The sequence below is a fragment of the Oratosquilla oratoria genome, chromosome 5 (genome assembly GCF_046742065.1).
Source record: "Oratosquilla oratoria isolate Oo_2021 chromosome 5, ASM4674206v1, whole genome shotgun sequence".
Lineage (NCBI taxonomy): Eukaryota > Metazoa > Arthropoda > Malacostraca > Stomatopoda > Squillidae > Oratosquilla > Oratosquilla oratoria.
This window is the reverse complement of record NC_134781.1, coordinates 80,396,022-80,410,592: the sequence shown is the minus strand read 5'-3', so window position 1 is coordinate 80,410,592 and position 14,571 is coordinate 80,396,022. Positions and strand designations below refer to the sequence as shown.

General features: G+C 36.5%; 1 protein-coding gene across 6 annotated transcripts in view; it reads right to left on the bottom strand.

Moving 5' to 3' along the window:
- The window catches only part of Sap47 (Synapse-associated protein 47kD), a 175,177-nt gene that overhangs the window by 16,965 nt on the left and 143,641 nt on the right, over nucleotides 1-14,571 (bottom strand). The window lies entirely within an intron of this gene.

Here is a 14,571-nt window from a genome sequence, read left to right as displayed (position 1 = left end):
ATTTAGAAATAAATGTGCAATATATGCCTTTCTTTCAAAGGTGTTGCCATATTTATGGCTGCTATAACAAATTACCCTTTAACAAGTATATCCAGAAGCAGCATTTTTATAATAAATCTACAATTGTTGGGAAAGAATGAATGTATACATGTATATGTACAAAATATATACATGACAAATCAGTACTACTATACTCATTCATTACTTCATACAAGAATAACATCTTCCCTCAACATCCATTACTTCAAACTTGAAATTATGATATTTTATGCTACTTTCATGCAATCTGACTTTTCAAGAAAAGCAATGTGATCTATATAATACTCAAATATTATTGAAATGCAAATATAAGGCCTTAAATTGTTGAATGCATAATGTATACACTGCATATATAGATCTAGTTTCTTCCCACCTCATTTGTGTACCTTAATATGGGCTGAATTTATATACATATATATATACATATATATATATATATATATATATATATATATATATATATATATATATATATATCTTAGTTGTGCACACCTATGCAATATAGCATTAGAAAATTAAATACTAATTTTGTAAATTATAATACATGAACATGTGATTTTCTTGGCAGAAATAAAAACAAAAATCCTTGCTAAAGCAGATTTACTAACAAATGAAGCCGCTAAGATACGGTCCAGACACCATGCCAGTCCAGTCACTATCAGACGATGGCTTTCATGTTGTGGACCAGGTGTACTCCAATAATAACTGTTACAAAGACAATAGGTCTTCCTTGGACTTTATGAGAGAACACGAGGTTCTGTCGTCATCTGTTAATTGCCCGAGGTACAATGTTAATCAGGCTGTCAGCATCTGTGATGATGACGATGTCCCAGATGATATTTAGAATCTGAGATACCAAATTACTATACATTGATTAGGTTATGTACGTTAGGTTGGCTTAGGTTAAGTTAGGTTAGAATAGACTAATTTATCATCCTTTCATTTCTTCAACTTTGGCACCTATCAAAACAAACATGGCATATCATTCAACCAATGTGACTTTGTTCATTAGAAAAAAGGTTTTAGCAACTTTTTTGTTATTGATTTCTGCCTAGAAAATCGCATATTACACTGATCTATTATAATTTACAAAATTAATAATTAATTTGCTATTGCTATTTTGGGTAGGTGTGCACAACTAAATTTTTACCATATATATATATATATATATATATATATATATATATATATATATAAACACATATATATATATAATATATATAATATATATATATATATACATATACACATGTATATACACACACACACACACACATATATATATATATATATATATATACACACACACACGATCGGAGGATTCAAGGCGAAGATTAGAACTCCAGGGAAGAAAAAAAAAAAAAAGAAAAAAAAAAAAAAAAAATGGATTTCAACGAGGGATTATCTGTGTTGTATTAGTAGGGAAGGGGAAAGCTCGTGGTGTAGTGGGGAGGTAAAGAAAAAAAGGGGAGGGGTTATTAAGGAAACTGGAAGAAAATGAGAAATGGGATGAATGGGCCCCGGACGTCAGAAGGGGTGTAAACAAAAAGTGTGCAGATCACACAGATGAGGTCGAACAGGTGATCAGAGGTATTAAAAGTAGAAATATAGATAATAGCAGCTCAATGGAAAGAGGAGATAATCACTTCCATGGATTTAATGAGGGAGATGACAAGCTCCCTCCACTTGTAAGTCTAGAAGAGAAACTAACAAAAATGAACGAAGCATGGGAGGTTAGGTTTAACCAATTAACACTAGTTACTCAAAGAGTTGATAAACTGGAAGAACTAAAGGAGAGTCAAAACCTAACTAAAAAAACAGAAGAATTAAAAAGATATTTAAGAGAAGTAAAGGATGAGAATGAGGAATTAAATAAGAATAACAAAGAGAATAAAGAATCCATAGCAAAAGAGGTATGTGGGTGGAGAAAAGTCCAAGAGAATAACAAAATTGAATTTAGAGATATAGTGGAACAACAGATGAAAGAAGAAACTAAGGACACAGTTATTAAAGTGATGAGAGAGGAGAATATAGTAAGACAGCAGATAAAAAGAAATGTATAATTATATTAGGAATGGAAGAGAAGCATAATCCAAATAGAACAAGAGTAAAGGAGAAGGAAAAAGTAAGCAAGGTATTAAAAATAGTTCAAGAAGATGAACAAGAAATAGGGAAAGAAACTGAAGAAATATATAGATTGGGGAAATACAATATGGACAAGACCAGACCAATTAAGGTTAAACTCAGGTCACAAACAACAACAGATAATATCTTATCAAAAACAGGGAAACTAGCAAAAAATTATCAGTATAAACAGGTATGGATAAAAAGAAAGATGAATAAGGAGGAAAGAGAGGAAGAGAAAACAAAAAGAATAGAAGCTACAGAAAAAAAGAGAACAGTACAGTCAGACAAAGAGAAATTCTATTGGAGAGTAGTGGATATGAAAGTGAGGAAATGGTTCATAGGAGAGAAAAATGGAAGGGAAACAGAAAACAGGATGGAGGTAACAGAAAATTAAAGGTGTCTTATACAAATATAGATGGCTTAATAACAGGCTTGAATGAACTGAATCATTATCTGAAGGAAAAAGAACTGGACATAATGGGAATTGTAGAGACAAAATTGAAAGGTCCATTACCACCCCACAGTGTAGGACATGGTGTATATAATTATTGGATTAGAAACAGAGAAGTAAAACAAGGGGGTGGAGTTATGTTCCTGACTAAGAAGGATATAAATGTGAGGAATGTTACATATGGAAAGAATAGAGATGATTACGATGGAAATAGAGGACAGGGACAAGAGGAGCAGGAAGTTTGTGGTAAATTATGTGCCTCCTAAAATGGCTTTGTGGGAAGAGAACACAGAATATGTTAGAAGATACAAGGATAACACTAAATAAGGTAATGGAAGATGGAGGAAGAGTAGTTATAATGGGTGACTTTAATTGTAAAGAAATCTGTTGGGAAGAGATGACAGCAAAAGGGGGAAATGTACTACTTGATATGATTAGAGAACATGCAATGATGCAATGGATACAAGAGAATACTAGGTACAGAAATGAGGAAGAACCATCAAGATTGGACCTAATAATCACATCAGAACCTGAAATAGTGGACAAGATTGAATATAAGACACCAAAAAGAAAAGTGACCACATTTTAGTTGAACTGGAACTAAATGAGGAAAAATACATGGGAAAAAATGAACAATATAGAAAGGGAAGATTGATGTATGAAAAAATGATACACAGTCTATAAAAAAAAAGAGATATGGAGACAGGACACCACGAGCATAGCTCCCCTTCCCGTAAAATACAATTAGGTAAACTAGGTAAATACATATATACATACATATACATACACACACACAAATATATACATATATATATACACACATATATATATATATCACAAAGTAATGTTGTAGCACATTCATAAAATAATACTAATGACCCACTTTCAGAGAAGAATAGGTAAAAGTAAAAAAATCCGTCTATTTCGATCACTATCTGTGATCTTCTTCAGTAGATGTGATTACAGAGTGGAGAAAAGCATATATTTATTCAGAAGTAGTGAGGTGAGCAGGTAGGAACGGGGACTCAGGTCATGTGTCCGGTGCTAGGTGGACATTGGTGGTCCACGTAGCACCGGATACGAGACCTGAATCCCCGTCCCTACCTGCTCACCTCACTACTTTTGTATATATGCTTTTCTCCACTCTGTAATCACATCTGCTGAAGAGGACCACTGATAGTGATCGAAATATATGGATTTTTTACTTTTGCCTATTCTTCTCCCAAAGTGGGTCATAAGTATATATGTATATATATCTATATATATATATATATATATATATATATATATATATATATTATATATATATATATATACATACATATATATATTCATAAATATATATAATATATATACATATATATATTCATAAATATATACATAATATATACATATATATAATACAGTATATATAATTTACATATATTTATATACATATATATATATATATTATATATATATATACTTGTATATTATATATATATATATATATATATATATATATATATATATATATATATTGAATGATGGTGGAGAAAGAAATGAGGAAATAGTAGGAGAATTTATTGCTGATGTTTCGACTTCACAGTGTCTTTATCAAAGCTTACAACATTTGGTCACAATTGGACAAAATATACACACACTTCCTATATCTCGCAGCCCTCCTGGGAGAGCTTAATGCTGAATTTTTATAATTTTCTAAAATCATTACATGGCTGGTAGGTTTTGCCAGGCATACAACCTCTATTATTTGTGGTTTCATCGTATAACCTTTATTAAGAACAACTGCATTATTCCCGTCAGGGAGATGATCTTGTTCTTCAATGTGCCTAACAGTAGAATTAGTTGTCTAGTGTGCTTTTACATAATTTTTATACTCAATTAACCTTTTTGTAAGTCCTTGACCAGATTCTCCATAGTGTGCTGATGGGCAACTTTTACACGGAATGTTATATATGAAACTGCTTTCATTTGTTACATTAGTATTTTTATGTTTAACCCCTTCGTTACCGACCTGTCAACCTTACGTAAACAAACGTTTCAAACCGTCCCACGAATGGCTGGAGCCTTATGTTTGTAAACACAGACACTTGCCACCACGTGGGGAGAAATAACCCAGAAACCGAGGCCTTGAGAGCCCTCAATACACACAGATTATAACTGTGACACGTGCATGTCATGGGGAGCACGCTCAGTTCCTGGCGGGTGCACTCAGCCGTGACACGCAGGTGTCAAAAAACACACATCCGGTACTCAAGGGTTTAATGATCTAGCTGCTCTTGTGACCTGTTGTCCTTGCTATCCTTATGCCTGCTTTCAAAAGGAATGTGTCAAGGATTGGACTTAAGTCAGTGTTTAGTACAGCTATATAGTGTGTTTTTCTCTCAACAACTTCTTTATTTCCATTTTTACTTTTGTCACTTATTAAATTTGCTTTCTTTTTTAGTTTTCATAATATATATACATATATATATTATATATATATATATATAGCGTCGTATATAAAATTCCATGTAAAAGTTGTCCTTCAGCATACTATGGAGAATGTGGTCAAGGACTTACAAAAAGGTTAATTGAACATAAAAGTGATGTAAAAGTACACTGGACAACTAATTCCATTGTTTGGCACATTGAAGAACAAGATCATCTCCCTGACTGGAATAATATGGTTGTTCTTAATAAAGGTTATACAAAAAGGTTGAGAAAAACAATTGAAGCTGTTTACATTAATATCAATGAAAACATAAATAATGGAGAAGGTTTTGTATGCCTGGCAAAACCTACCAGCCATGTAATAATTTTAGAAAATAATAAAACTTCAGCATTAAGCTCTCCCAGGTGGGCTGTGAGATGAAGGCACTGTATGTATATTTTGTCCATGTGTGTATGTACATGTATACCTGTATGTATGCCTGATCCCATATAACCACCCTTCCTCTCCCTTAGGATATGCCCTAATGTTATCACACCCACACTACTCTTTTATTCCACATCCTACTTCACTCTCTCAATACTACATGCTATGAGCACACTGCTCTAATGCATACTTTACTCTATATAGCATACTGTATGTTTTTAAATACTTTCTCAATACTGGCTCTTTCCTTCATGCAAGAGATTACTTCAACTACCCACACGCCTAGCAAGAAATGATGTGGTTCCTAAGGGTAATGGAGGAAGGAACCCATCTCACTATATTTATCGTCCTTAGTGCCAACAATTGCCTTACTCTATGCTAGTAATGAGAACAACCAGTACCTTGCTCTACTATAATATACAGCTGAATGTGCCACTATTACTTACCGATGACCATTAAATATGTACTGTTCTAGGTTCAACTTAAATTAAGTCTATAGGGCAACCTACCTTTTTGATTGGCTCACATGTCTCTTTCCAATTCCCTCATTTTCCACCAATCCTTCTGCCTCCTCCATACCTATACTCCCCTATGCAACCCTACCCTCTAGAATATTCTATCTTCTCACTCCTTTCTATATATAAACAGAAAATTCTTGTTGCTATCCTATCATCATCATCCATTTTTTCTTCATATATCCACACCATTTTCAGTGAATCCTTTCAATCTTCTCTACTAAACTTACATTTTTACCATGCATCTCGTCTTTTATTTTTCCATTTTCCTCATATAACTTGCATTGCATAAACAACCTAACTCATCTAATTCTACGTTCTTTTCATCCATGCCTCTGTACATCAGAAATCCACCCTCACATATAACTGCTGACTCAGCTATCCTTTCCACCATCTTAATTTCTACCCTCAGTGAAATCTTTCTAAATGCCTATACCTTCCTTACAATTTCTGCCATCTTTCTTCTCTTCATCATTGTGCTACATCCTGACTCATTCCTCCACCTATCTCAATGTAAAGTATTTAAATAGTTTCACCACCTCTATAATGCCCCCTTTAAATTAAACATTGTATGTGCCTTGTTCACTTTTCTTGTCTTTGTCAGCAAGCTTTAATTCACTTTTGCTCTTCTTCCTCTTACACACTTCCACAATCACCTATGTAGTATTTCTTCCTACTGCCTCCTATCTACAGCGTGCCTCAGGGCTGGAAGACAGCTAATGTGGTAACAATTCATGAGAAAGAAATAAAGAGAAACCTTTGAGTTGCAGACCAGTGTCAAACCACAATAAGTGACGGGATTAAGAATAATGGATGGGTTAAATACCTTGAAAACATGAGCATCTTATGAGACAATTAATTCTTTTCAGATATGGAAGATCAGTTGTATCAATCATTTCAAGCTTTCTCAAGAGCAGTTGATGTGATACAATATAAAGAGGATTGGGTGAATTGTGTGTATTCAGATAAGAAGAAAGGTATACAGTACCTTACAACTGGTTAATATGCAAATTTGTAAAGTAAGAAATTTGGAAGCCCACCATGGAGTGGTTGTTTTGTGATATGAGTGTGCATTTAGTATAGATAATCTGTTTGGTGCTAGGATCAGGTTGTTGTGGATATCTGAGTAGCATGTTACTGGAATTGTTTTTTATTTGTTGTTGTGTGGATCAGATTTTGTGGTAAGACATATGTGAGAGAGCTTTAGCAAAGGGTAAGGATGTTTTTTGGACCTTTATGGATTTGGAAAATGCTTATGACAAGGTAGGCAGGAAGGCACTGTGTAAAGTTTTACAGATATATGGGATAGGAAGAAAGCTGTGGAGAGCAGTCAAGAGTTTTTACAAGAGTAGTAGAACCTGTGTTTGAATTAGAAATGGAGAGAGCGAATGGTTTGAGGTAAAGGTGGGACTTTGCCAGGGATGTGTTATGTTGCCTTGGCTGTTCAATGTGTACATGGATGGGGTGGTGCGGGAGGTAAATGCAAGGGGGCAGGGGATTGGAGATGTCTAAAGAAAGTGGAGAAAAATGGGAGATAAGCCAGTTGTTGTTTGGTGACAATACTGCTTGTACCAGGATCAGAGGAGGGATTAAGGAAGTTAGTGATGAAGCTTGGGAAGGTGTGCAAGAGGAAGAAGTTGAAGGTAAATGTGGGTAAAAGTATAATGATGAGATGTACAAGGGGACAGGATGGCAGCAAATTGCAAATGAGTATTAAGAGAGAGAGGCTGAAGGAAGTGGATAGCTTTAGATACTTGGGTGTGCATTTGGTGGGAAAGGGAGGAGTGGAGGTGGAGGTAGAATGTAGATTGAGAGAAGCATTTAGATGCCTTGGGGGATTAAGAAGTGTAATGAGAAATAGACATTTAGAAATGAATGCTAAGAGGAGATTTTATGAAAGAGTGATTGTGCTAACAGCACTGTATGAGGCAGAAACATGGAATATAAGAGAGGATGAGTTTAAATGTGTTTGAGATGACATGGCTAAGTATAGTAGATGTTACTAGGCTGGATAGAGTGAGAAATGAGGAGGTGAGAAGGAAAGTGGGGGGTTGGAAAAGGAGTTGGGAGATAAGGTTGATGAAAGAGTATTGGGATGGTTTGGACACATGGAAAGAATGAGTGAAGACAGATTAGTAAAAGAAGTGTGGAAGGGAGAGGCAGATGGAGTGAACAGGAGGGGACAACCGAGAGGCACACAAACACTTGCTGCAGCCACCACAAACACATCACACCCGCTACACTACATAGCAGAACACCCACACACACCAAGAAACATTAAAACTACACCCAAAGACCTTTATTACGCACAGATACTCTCTTCTCTTCCTCCACAACCACCAAATACCAGCCTCCGGAAACATATTCATAATCATATCACTCACTGCTCCATTAACACACTGAAAGACAACACACTGCTGCATGCCAGACCCCCTGATATCCACCCTTCTGAATCCTCTCTCCCACGAAAGGACAGAGTCCACTTGGCCAGACTGCGATGCGGTCACCACCCAGCACTTCTAAGCTACCAGAAGAGGCTGGACGACCGTGTTGTGAACAGCTGCCCAGGATGTAACACTTCACCCCATACCATACAACACATAATGGAAGACTGCATTATACACAATCATGCACGCAAACAACACAACATACACTCTATAAAGGATTTGTGGGAAAACCCAGTTTCGGCTGTGGCCTTCCTTGGGGAGACGGGACTGCTCGGACAGACAGTCTAGGGAACGACAACAACAACAACAACAACCGAGGATGAAATGTATGGATGGGGTAAAAGTGGGACTGAGAAAGAGGAGGATATCTATTGAGGAAAGAAGGGAGAAGACAGAAAATAGGGGTGAGTGATGAATGGTTGTATATGAATGATGCTGTGATGCATGGAAGAGAGTGGGAGGGGGAGGGGGATTAAGGTGGGGTTATGTGTGAATGATATTTTGACATAGCCTGAGGGGGTTTCTCCCTGTCTTCTCTTTTTCTGCATGAGGGAATGGAGAGGAGGTTGCAGATTAAATTAAACAGCCTTGCTGTAGATGTGCTGTGTCTTGCTGCATTGCTTCTGACACAGGGCAATGGATGAGATGTGGGATGACCTGTCATCCAGGAAGAGCCAAGAAAAGAGGGAGGGGTTGTGAATGAAAGTGGAGTGGGTGGGGATGAAGTGGGTGGGAGTGGAACTATGTACACATTGAACAGCCATAGAGACATGATAAATCCCTGACACAGCCTTCCCTTTACCTCACACCACTCACTCTGACATCTAAAGAGATTCAATAACATTGTGTTCTTTTGTTAAGACCTAGTCCAGTCTTGCTAGTGCATCACTGCTTCCATATCTTGTTTCTTTGACCCACTGGGTGTCTAGATTTTTTTATTACTATATTCATCACTACATTACTGCACAATTCATCAACCTGGCTTGTTTTTAAATTCTCCGAGTTCACCTCCTCAAATTTTGAAGTCTCTTACCAATTTAATATTATAATTTTTTTTTCAATAATTTCCTGGAGTTGTTCACCTAAGTCCAACATTAATTCTTTGTAATCTATCTCATTTCAAGTTCTTTCCTGGGTGGAACATATGCCATGCAAAGTCTCTTATCATATTTCTTTTCTTTATGATTCTTATATTCATTACCTCGTGCAGCATCAGGGCTGTGTCATGTCACTATGGCTGTTCATTGTGTACATGGATGGGGTGGTGCAGGAGGTAAATGCAAAGGTAATGGGCAGGTGACTGGAGATAGGTTAAGATAATGGAGAAAAATGGGAAGTAAGCTAGTTGTCATTTGTGGATGACACTGCATGTGACAGGATCAGAGGAGGAATTAAGGTAGTTAGTGATGGAGTTTGGGAAGGTATGTGATAGAAGAAAATTGAAGGTAAATGTATGTAAAAGTAAGGTGATGAGATGTACAAAGGGAGAGGATGGTAGTGAGCTGGAAGTAAGTCTTAATGAAAAGAGGCTGGAAAAAGTGGGCATTTGAGGGTGCATGTGGCAGGAAATGGAGTGGGAATAGAGGTAAAATGTAGATTGAAAGAAGCAAATAAACTTCTTGGGGGATTAAAAAGGGTAATGAAAAACAGGTTTCTGGGAGTAAAAGTAAAGAGAAGATTATATGAAGGTGTGATTGTGCCGATGACACTATACAGACCAGAGACTTGGAGTCTGAGAGAGGCAGAAAAGAGAAGTTTAAATGTGTTTCAGATGAAGTGTCTGAGAAGTATGATATGGGTTACAAGATTGGATAAAATGAGAAATGAAGATGTGAGAAGAACAGAAGGAGAAAGTGACAGCAGATATAAAGTTGACGAAAGAGTATCAGGATGGTCTGGGCACATGGAAAGAATGAATGAAGAAAGATTAGTGAAAGAGGTGTGGAAGGTAGATGTGGATGGAATGAACTTGGGGGGATGACATAAAATGAGATGGGTGGATGGGGTGAAAGGGGCATTGAGCAAAAGGGTAATGACTATTGAACATTAAAGGGAAAAGACACGGGATAGGGGTGGGTGGATTATGTCTGTGAATGGATGATACTTTGACACAGCCTAAAGGCATTTCTCCCCATCTTCTTTAATTTCTGCATACAGGGATAGAAAGGGGAGGGGTCGCTGATTAAGTGGAGTGGCCTTGCTATTGATGTACTGTGTCTTGCTGCATTGCTTCTGACCCAAGTAGTGGGCAGGAGACAGGGATGACCCTATATCCATGAAGGGCTAGGGTGACCAGAAAACAAAGGTGGTGGGTGGATATGAAATTGATGGGAGTGGAGTGGGTGGGAGTGGATGCATCCCTTTGATCTGACTACCTCCCTTATATGGGGGAAGCTATCCTTGGTGTGTAAATTACCTTGTACTGGGGTACTGATTGCATGATACAGTGAGTCCTCCTTATACAGTAATTCTTTATCCAGTAAATTCACAGTTATGGTATTTGGTAATTACTACCCTCGATTCTATTCATGGTAAGAAAAATTCACAGATACGGTATCCACTGGATATTTTGAAGAGGAAAGAGCAGGGAGAAGGTACGTCTGCCATATCCTATTATTACATGTTATAATGGGTTCAGTATACGGTAATTTCAATTTGCGGTAAGGTTTTCAGGAACACATAAGTACGAAATAACGAGGACTTACTGTATCATAGGTTTTTAATTACATAGTAGCTTGCAACCAATGCTAAATTTAGGGATCATATTGGAGCAACCCTACAGACTCGACACGTATTGCAGGGCTGCCACTTCCAGTTACCTATCACTGAACCCTCTCATATGTTACTATAAAAACTTGAACAATGACAAAAATAACATACAATGATAAAAAATTTAGTTTTACCAAAGAAACATTAAATGAAGATTCAATAAAATTTCACTTTGACATGCATAAAATCATAGTAAGAAATATATCAATCATGTAAAACATAAATTATCAAACAAAGCCTTCCAACTGGAAAATAGGGAAAAATTAAAAACCAACTTATCAAGACAAAAAAAAATTCTAATGTCTGTAGAAAAAGCAACAAAACAAACTAAACAAGGAACACTTAAGTAAATTCAGCAATCAGTAAAGATATAATTTAAGGCAAATTTGACAACCAAGAGAAGCAGAAAGCCATGCAATAAACAAGAGTTAATTCCTTAAAATTATCATAAAGCAGGTGGATGAGAAATGGCAAAAAGCTTTAAGATAATCTTTGAAATAAAAAAAAATCATACTCTTCTTCCAATCAACTAGTAACTTTAACCTGAATCTCCCAGTACAAAATTCAAAAACCATCATTCTTGTATACAATTTTTTTATTTATTGTTTATATTCCATTAATCTTTGGATGGGTGTGGGTGGTTGTAGGGTAGGTGTATTTTTTTTACTCAGTCACCCTGATATTGTATGGGGAAGGCCTTTTTAATAATACGCCTACTGTACTCGTATATGCATACATTCAATAACATTATCATCAGAAATTAAATTATTTTTACATTACTCTGTAAAGTGAGGAGCTTACACCAGTAAATGCCCAGCTGTAACTAAAGCTGTCACCTTTGCCCTATGTGCTCTCACTAGCAAGGTAACTGGCAGTCAGTGGGAGCTATTGAATTTGAATCTGAGGTGTTTACCTAATGTAATACACAGGAATAGAGCTATGCTTGTGAGGTCTGGTCTCTATGCCTCTATCAAACTATATGCAAAGATTCTTGGTGTCCTTTAACCACTTCAGTATGAGTCAAATTCTCGCGTGAAGCATCGGCTGCCATATGTATGATGCATCACACTACTCACATTATAAAATACAAAGTCATTGCTGTATTACTCATTCTCTTTTACTGTAAATAATAATAAGCACAGAAAATGTGATCAAACCAGTTCACAGAATCCGGGGGTAACTCATGTACAACTACAAAAAATATATAATCAAGATGCCAATACCAGCATTCTCATGTGCCCACTTGAGCCCCATGTAGGTGTCATCGTACTGAAGTGGTTAAGCACCTTATCTTTTTCAGTTTCTTTCCATGACCCTTGGTGTTACTCTGACAATTTTGGTTTTGAATTCACTCCAACCTGTCTGGATGCAGATTCAAATACAATAATACTTTATGCAGTGGCTGCTATTTGCTCTGGCAACTGAAGTACACAGGGTTAAGGTAACTATTTCTGACAGCTTTCTAACACGAATTCACTTTAACCTAATTCTACTGGTGTAGAAATTCTAAAAAACACTATCTCTGTCTAAAGATTTACTTAAAAATATGTGATAACATTAATTGAGGGTAATGCACATTCAGAGCTCCCAAAGTTAAAGAAGGAAATTCATACATATATAAATCAAGGGCGCTTTCCCCTTACAAGGGAGGTAGCCAAAGTCAAAGGCATAAAGCAACCCCCACCCATTTCATCCTCACATACTCCACTCCTATTCACCATCACTCCCTCCCTCTTTTCTTGGCTCCTCCTGGATGATAGGTCATCCCTGCATCTTCCTTTCTGCTCTGGGTCAGAAGCAATGCAGCAAGACACAGTACATCCACAGCAAGGCTGCCTCATTTAATAGGAGACTCCCCTATCTGTCCCCTCATACAGAGAGAAGACAGGGAAAAATCCCTTTTGGCTGCATCAAAATATCATTCACACATACTCCCTCACCCCCCCATCCCCCACCCACTCCCTTCCATGCATCACAGTATTATCCATACACAACCAGTCTCCACTCACCCCTATCTTCTGTCTTCTTCCTTCCTTACCGTCAACAGACATCCCCCTCTTTCCCAATGCTATTTTTACCACATCCATCCATCTCATCCTTGGTCAGACCCTTATGTCCACTCCTTCCACCTCTGCCTTCCATGCTTCTTTTACTAATCATACTTCACTCATTCTTTCCATGTGCCCAAACCATCCCAATACTCTTTCATCAACCCTATCTCCCAACTCCCTTTCCACCCCTGTTCTCCTCCTCACCTCACTGTTTCTCACTCTATCCAGCTGAATAACCCCTACCATGCTTATCAGGCATTTCATCTCAAACACATTTAAACTCTTCCTCTCTTATGTTCCATCTTTCTATCCCATATAGTGCTGTTGGCACAATCGCCCCTTCATACAATTTCCTCTTTGCATCTATTTCCAAATATCTATATCTCATTACACTTTTTAATCACCCAAGGCATTTACTTCTCTCAATCTACATTCTACCTCCACCTCCACTCCTCCCTTTCCTGCCACATTTGCACCCAAATATTTAAAGCTATTCACTTCCTCCAGTCTTTCTCCCTTAGTTATCACTTCCAATTTGCTGCCATCATCTCTCTTTGTACATCTCATCACCTTACTTTTACCCACATTTATCTTCAACTTCCATTTTTCACAGTTTCCCAAACTCTGTCACTAACTTTCTCGATCCCTCCTCCACTTTTGTTTAATTCTATTTGTAGAGAAATAAAAAAATATATATAACATATTTTTGTCTGAAGATGTGATTTAAAATATGTAATGATATGAAATAAGAATAATTCATATTCAAAGCTCCTAAATTTAGGTTCTTTAGTAAATTCATTATCAATAATTCCTTATTTATGTGTTTGGGACAAGACTTTACTCTAACTCAGCACTAATCTGTTCATTTTCAAATGATGGAAACCTATTAGAGAACAAAATCTCTATCAGTCATTGAGTAATCAATCTTGGAAAAAGAAACAAGAACATGAAGAAAAACTAGGGAAATGATGAAAAGTAATTCAAATTTATCAAACAACTACGAGCCATTTATCAGTGAAGCAAATCTTCATGAAAAGACAAATATCTTTTTTTAAATAAATAATTTGGCTGCTAACAAATCTCAGCACTCATTAACTTGGTAGCTCTCAAACTTAGTAATCTCAGGTTTTTCTTCACTGGTTAGTAGGAGAGCAGGAGCTTGGTATCCTAAAAAATTACATATACATATGAATAGATAAACATACATACATAAATAACAATAAAAATAAAGTTAAAACTATCAAGAAATTAAATAAATAAAATAGGTAAAGTCATCTGGCATTAGCTAGAATAAAACTTGCAAAAAGCACCAATG